The sequence below is a fragment of the Rhea pennata genome, chromosome 1, assembly GCF_028389875.1.
Source record: "Rhea pennata isolate bPtePen1 chromosome 1, bPtePen1.pri, whole genome shotgun sequence".
NCBI classification, from domain to species: Eukaryota; Metazoa; Chordata; class Aves; order Rheiformes; family Rheidae; genus Rhea; species Rhea pennata.
The window spans coordinates 186855920-186863353 of record NC_084663.1 but is presented as its reverse complement, the minus strand read 5'-3'; positions in this window follow the sequence as shown (position 1 = coordinate 186863353).

Sequence of the window (7434 nt, the reverse complement as noted above, 5' to 3'; positions counted from 1 at the left end):
TGGCGGGGATGAGTCAGGTCAGTAGGTTGGTTTAGGCTCTCTGTAAATTCAGGTTTTACTGCAGATGTGGCGTGTAAATGTTGCTTGTTTATCCTGCAGGCCAGTGGCATCGAATACTAGTTTCTCACGTGTATCCACCGTGCAGCCATCAGCGCCAACAGTTTTGCTTTGCATGGTGCAGGGTACAGCTTTCCATTGCTTTTTTTTTTCCCCTCCAACCAGTACTCACTGGTAATAGTAGCTACTTAAAAATAAGTCTATCATCAGGCGTGGAGTATCCTATCACCTCCAGACCCTGGTTTTCTGTCCAGACACCTCCTGCTGAAATGCTGCTTCACAGCTTCAGAGGAAATGGGAAACTGAACGTGGTCCGTTCTCATCCGAAGCTGAAACACCAGCGGGAAAGGTCTTGTGATGTGAAAAATGATGTTTACAATGCGGTAACAACATTTTCCTGGTGCGAATGGCACCAGTAATCGTAAAAGCAAAGCCCCTCGGCTCGCAGCGCTGGTCCCGGAGGACTATGAGCGCTCAGCGGAGGAACTGGGGTGTAACATATCCCCTGACCTGTACTTGAACCTACCACTTGCTGTTTTCCTCTTATAATCTAAATCTGGAAATGCGCTGTCCGGCCAGTAGCGCGCTACCGAAGCGCTCCGCGAAATGCTCTAGATGCCGTAAAAGCGTGCCCGCGCTCGCCGGCCCGGAGCGAAGCGCCTTGGAAAAAGTAGCGCGGGGCGGCTGGCGGGCGCCCCGGCCGCCGGGGAGCACCCCGGGGTGCCGGCGCACCCCGCGCGGCTTCGGCGCCTGCTGAAGGACGCCGCTAACCTCCCCCCGAAGCTCTCTTGCCGTGCCAGCGGCGAGCGAGGCAGCCGTTTCGCTTTTATTACAAAAAAAAAAAAAAAAAGAGTCCAAATGCCGAGGTTTTCGGGTTTGCCAACAAAATCGGTAGAAAATCTCGGTCCCTGTTACGAGGGTGCAGGGGAGGGCCGGCTCCCGCCGGGAAGGGTGTCAGAAACATGAACCTCTCGAAACGCAGCTTCGCGCTCTAGCTGCGGAACAGCTGTAGCAGCTGGAGCGGCCGCTCAAGGCCCAGGCGCGCCGCTGGGACTTAACTTCGACGGCCGGAGTGCGTGCCCTGACCTAAAGCCTATCGAAATCGGTGTGAGTTTCCCTGTTGGCTTCAGCGATCTCAGGTTGCCTCTCCCAACGAGTAACCGCGGTGCCCGCGGATAAGACAGGTTAGACGCACCCGCGCGGACGTCCGTGATGGTTTAAAGGGCGCTCGCCCGCCTTCGGGCATTTGTGGCTTTCTAGAGAGGGCTGACCCGCTCCACAAGTTGTTGTGGGTTTGCTTCCAGGGTTTTTCCAGTTTCTTAGCAGGAGCCCAACTGGCCATTTTCATTGTCCCAGTAGGAAGGGAGTATTTTTAAGTGTAAAGTTGTTTTTTCTTTTTTTTTTCCCCTCCCCCCAGGCCGTGCATTGCATTGACACTTCAGTAACATCAAACAGCTCCTCATCTCTTTGCAAGTCGTAATGTGTCACTGCAAAAGTTTTCTAGCAGGACCATATCCTCTGCTCACTCTGATGAGAACACTCGATTTTTTAAAGTTATACAGTACACAGGAAAATACAAAGAAGCAAAACCTTCTTTTCCCTTCCCAACGTAACCGTGCATAAACTCAGCTCAGTTTTCCGGGCTTGTCACACGCTCTGGCTTCAGAGCCAGAGCCCTGACCCATTTGGGCACAGGCGGTGGCAGGGTTTGGCACATAGAAATCTAAATTCTCAGGACTATTTTGGGAGTATGCAAAACCCAAATGTAGAGGCCAATTTCAAAAATAGCATCTTCTCTACAATAGTCAATACCGAAACTCCTGATCAAGACAGGGGAATTGCAATGAAACAGATGACTTTTAAGAAGCTGCAGCAGAATACAGAGAATGGCACTTCTGATAGGCTTAATGTCGTTCTTCAGGGGGCTTGTCCAGGCTTCCAGAAGAAGCAAAGAAAGGTGGAAAAATGAACGGGATTTTTTTTTTAATCCTTCTCTGATTATTTCTTTTTAACTTCAGCACATTGCCTGTGGGAACAAATTTGTTCTTTTTCTTTCTTCCCCCCAGTCTAGATGAATGCGCTTCATGTCAGAAGCTGGGAAGAGGTGCAGGTTAGACAGTGGGGATGGTCAAAGAGATGCCCCATGACATCAAAGGGCAGAGACCCATAGGCAGGGATGGCCATCCGGATGGGCAACAGCGAGATGGCTGCCCACCAGAGACCGACCAGGGACGTGCACCTCCTCTGGCAGCACCAGCCTCCCATCAGGCCGGGCAGGAAAGGATGGTAGTCTGGACCGTGCTACAGCAGTTGACTGTACATGGTAGACGCAACCCAACGCCATGTCCAAGAGGCACCAAGTGTCTGCAGGTGAATAAGGACACATCGCGCCAGCTGTGCTCCTGGCAGCAGCCACTGACTGACAAAGGTCCTTTCTCAGCTATGAAGCTGGTATACCTTATGTAAAAAAGGTCTTTTAAAGCAAACTGAAAAGGGGGAAGGAAAATCAAGTTACGTAATGGACTTTTACCCTGAATGCTCCCTTTGACCAAACAGAGAGGAGAGGCAGATAGAAGAGAAAGCAAGTCTAAAAGGAGTCTCAGCAGATGATTTTCTGCTGTCTCAAAACCCCTTGGCATTTCCTGGTACACTGAAGATATCTGAGCACTCATCTCCAGCAGCAGCACGAATACCATGTGTTTCATGCAGGCGTAATGCAAGTGCAGAACGTCGTGATACCAGAGTTGCTCCACCTAGATAATACAAATGATGAGCACTGGTACCCACCCTTCAGAGCAGGTCCTCAGGGCTTGGCAAAGAGGAAACAGGACTTCTGAGGGGACCTGTCTTTTGAAGAAACCAACAAAGAACCATCAGGAGACAAGCAGATCTGCTGTTTTCAGTGAAGCTGAGGGCCAATGCTAGAAGCAAACCTAACTAATAAATCACATACTGTACGAAATTATTAAATCATATACCATACAAAGAACTGTAGATTAAAACATGTCCAGAAACGGTTATTTTCATTACCCACTAAGGACCATCTGTCTAGCAACTGATAGACTTTGAATGTTGTTTCATCAGCACTTGCCAGACTTCTCTTATCAGACCTTTGCTCCTAGGGAACACGAGGCTAAAAGACCCCTCCTATGCTTATGACTTCTTCTTGGATCACAATGAATTCTTTATATTTACAAAATCTTTATTAGCCTCTCGAGGCCCCAGATAAAGACAAAAGACCATAAAAACGTCCATAGGAGGTCAGACCAAAGGTCCCTTTAGCCCAATATCCTGTCTCTAATGTTGGCAATAGCAGATGCCTAGGGAAGAGTACAAGACTAGGGCAAGCATATAATAAAACTGCCCTGATATACTCTTTCAAGCTCCGGTGATTTGCAGGTCAGGGACTTCCTGACCCAGATATGGCATGTTTGTGTTTGAAGATGGAGAAGGATTTGAACCCCCCATCCTAAGCATTTGAACGCTACAGAAAAAATTGCTTAACCCAGCCGAAGGGAGAAATAAATATTCACTATAAACACAAAGCTGGTAGAAGCAAGCTGAAAGAGTGTTTCCCAGCCCGAGACATTGACTCCAAGGGATCAATCAGTGTTCTGGCACTCTGGCGTGTCCTTCTGTCACAGGGACGCCGGGACCGTCCACCCTTCCCGCTCTTCCTGCTCTTCCTTCCAGTTGATCCCCCGTGGGAAAACAGGATGAATAAAGAGCTCTCGGCAACATGTAGGATCAGGGTAGCTTAAAACTTCAACTCAATAATTCAAATAGATATAACAGAATAGTTAAAGGCTCATTTCAGAAGAAGTAGTAGGTGTTTAGTTCGGGCATGAGACCAAAACAGTATCTAATTCTGGAATGTGGTGGGCAAGTAAACTATTTGCTGGCCAGAGTGCACATATCCCTGCTGCCTGAGCAGTAAATGGAAGGAAGTAGTTGTGAGGTTGAAATTAAGGGGTTATCACGGGCCGCCTGACTGCTGGCCAGGGCAACGGGGACGGCCCGTGCACTAGCGAGCGTGCGCTGAATACGAGTCACGCAGCCTCAGCGACATGCTGCTGCACTGCAAGCGGCCGCCTTCGGACCCGGGTTGCGAGGACAGCCACTACAGCCGGGCCCGGTAGCGAGGACAAGAGAAACAAGTCTGGGTCCTCCTACCACAAGAAAGGCTGCACGAACGTCGGCCTGCAACATTTCTGCAGGGGCTCGACATTCGCATAAAAGAGCAACTGCACTTCAGACCTGCTCTGCTCTTCTCTGTCAGCCACCACATCCCCTATTGAAATCATTTCCTGTTTTATTTTTAAGATTGTCACTGTCATAAGCTAATGCTGGCGTGGGGGTGGGGATAGCGGGGTGGTGTCTGCCTGCCTAGCACAAAACCCGTCTGGATGGAGGGGTCAGCCAGCTCCTCGGCCGGCTCCACGGGGAAGGTCACTGGCCAAGAAAACAGAGGTAAGGGTGAAGGGAGGAAGTTGCCGATCCCTTAGTAGCTTCTCTTCATGAAAATCAAGGAAAACCGGGCTGATGGGACACAAGGAGAGAGCCTCATCCAAGGCTTTAATTAAAGCGCTGATGCTTCAGACCCTTGTGGTATCAGCAGATAAATCTGAGGGACGGCAGTACCTGTTTGAGGACGTGGGTCCACGTAAAGGTTATAGAGACACGATATGCAAGTCCACCTTCTAGCAGAAGGAGTCACACCTGAACAGCTGGCCCTTCTCACTACAGTGGGTACAGCAGAAAAAGTCAAAAAAAGGAACTTCAAGATAAAAATGATGCTAAATTATACCAATAATTTAGAACAGTAGCCTTCTTGGTAATATTACTTTTTCCTCTGAGTCCCAGGTTCATGTTCAATTTACATCAGAATAAGCCTGTTGGTCCCTCAGTCTCCCCTGTTTTTTCATTTGCCTTAAAGATGTGAAGCAGGCGGCACGGTTTGACTCAGGTGAGGACGAGATCCAAAGGCAGAACTGAAATGAATAACAAACCAGCTGCTAGAAATGCTTTCTCAGGTTGTGAAGCAAACTCTTCAGTTTCACTAGGGGCCACTGTGCAGCACAGGATCTGCCCTTTCCACAGGCTCTTAAAACAGGCCGGTGTCACGTTGGGTGTAAAACCTGGGGGTTTTATGTTTTGATGCGACAGATTCATTTCCTAAAAGCCAAAGGTTTTCGCTCAAAGAGTCCTTTTCAAAATTCGCCAACAATCTCTTTCCAAAGGCAGAAAAACTGCAAAATTTAGCGCTTTTTTTCTATGCCAGAACTCCAGTAATTTCCATGGCTGCGAATCAGAAATTCTTCATTCTTGTGGCATGTTTTTCACTTTTATGAACACTAATTTCACTGCATTTTTAGAGTGGTGACTTTAGCCACAGCGTGGCTGCTGCCGAGTTCCCACGGCTACCAGTAGGACTTTTATGTGGGAAATCTGTGGGCAGCAGGGAGCCTCCCTGTTTGTATCAATATGAACTTCCCAAGCACATGAGCCTGACATTTTCTCAGCCCAAGAGTCAGAGCACACATGCTCTCACTTAGAGCACTCTTTTCCTGAGCTGAAGGACATGTGTGATCATTTTAGTCTCAACAGTTTTCTAGCAGGCCTCTTGCACACACACACCAAATCCTGAGCAAATGAAAGTTTCTCTTCGGCCAGTCGAAACCCGAGCCCTGCAGACCACCATGTGCCAGCTGTAGGGTGCTGAAGAGCTGAGCAAGCACCAGAAGATGCAAGCTGGGCCCACACTGGCCTGGGCTCTCTCGACTTTGAAGCCCATAGAGGAAACCGAGAATCACAAGGCTGGATCCTCCCTTCCTGATGCCTCAAAGCATCTCTGCATCTGACATACTTTTTGACTTCTGGGGGAGGCCCTGAGCATCCTTCCACCCCACGCTCTCCAAGCAGTGCTGCGGAGGAGCTGGTTTTTCCCTCTCTGCGAGCAGCAGTTGGGCTGTCTGGGCTAGCAGGTCAGCGCCGGCACGGCCGCCTTTCCCAGCCTTTCCTTTGGCAGCTCTGCATTCCAGAGATGGCCAGACACATAAACACATCTTCCGGGCTCACATGCTGGAGCACTTTCTGCAGCTGGATAACAAGGTGAAGAATACATTAAAAACATATATATTGTCTCCTCCAGTTGAAAAAGAAAAAAAAAGATGAATTTTTGTTCTCAGAGCATAAAAATGCAGTGGGAGGGCAACAGACAAATTGTATGGCTTCAGATTTATTAAAGATAATATATTGCAGGGAAAAATCAACTGTGGTGGGACACTGTGTTTATTCAACATTTTGAGGAGACCACATAGCCCACAAAGACGACGAGACCATGCTCAGTGATGGTATCTCACTATAGTTTCCTATTCAAAGAACTGCAACCACAGTAATTGTGAAAAGGCTAAGGTCCATAATCACTAATAATGGACATCCGTACTCAGGAACGTGACACGCTGGGAACCAAGGGGGCAGAAACCCTCATTCAATTGTTTATGAATTCAGTCAAAAAGGCTGATCTCTTTGTCAAGACGCTTAGACTTTGCGACACTAAGCTTCTTGGGAGTCAGGAAACAAATCTGATCATGTATCAGTAAAGGTACAGAGTGAGACAACAGAGATTGTCCTTCAAATTTACCGTGTATAAGGACGAGCACAAACTGGGAAAAAGTGATCAAGGTCACATTTTCTGCCTCAAAAGATGACATTTTCCTAATGGTCAGATGAGTTTGTTCTAGGCCGTTCTTTAGATATTGTGGTTGGAGTAATTTTAAGACACTCAGCTGAAGCCAAAAGAAAGCTCCAGGCCCCGATCCTTCAAAATGCTCAGGGTTCCCCATTTGCGATCCGAAGCATTCGACCCCTTTGTGGACCCGCACTTCAGCAACCCCCGAGCCTTTCACTCCTCTCACCTGACTGCAGGCAGACCCCACGTTACACTTTTCCAGCCATATTCTTCAATGCCATGGGCATGTCACGTGCCTGTGGTGTGAAGAGGAGTATTGTGAGACATACTGCTCTTTGGCCAGCAGTAACAGTGTCAACATTTCGTTTGGAGGGCCTGAAATGGGAAAGGAAATAAAGAGCTGGAGGGACTTCCACTGCTGTCGCAGGAGGACCTGGGCACGCTGAACACCCACAACCAGGGGCAGCAGGAGGTATAGCCTCCTTGGCCACTTGCTAAGTGGCAACTGTAGAAATACCACAATAATACTACACTAGAAACACTGCATTTAGAAATACTACAATACTGCATTGGCTGTAGCCAACGGGACCTTTTAGGTATGGAAATGCTGGAAAGAGTTCAGCAAAACTCAGACACTGTGGGAAGTGCCATAAAGATTTCTCGTGAAGGATGTATGTCCTTCTCTG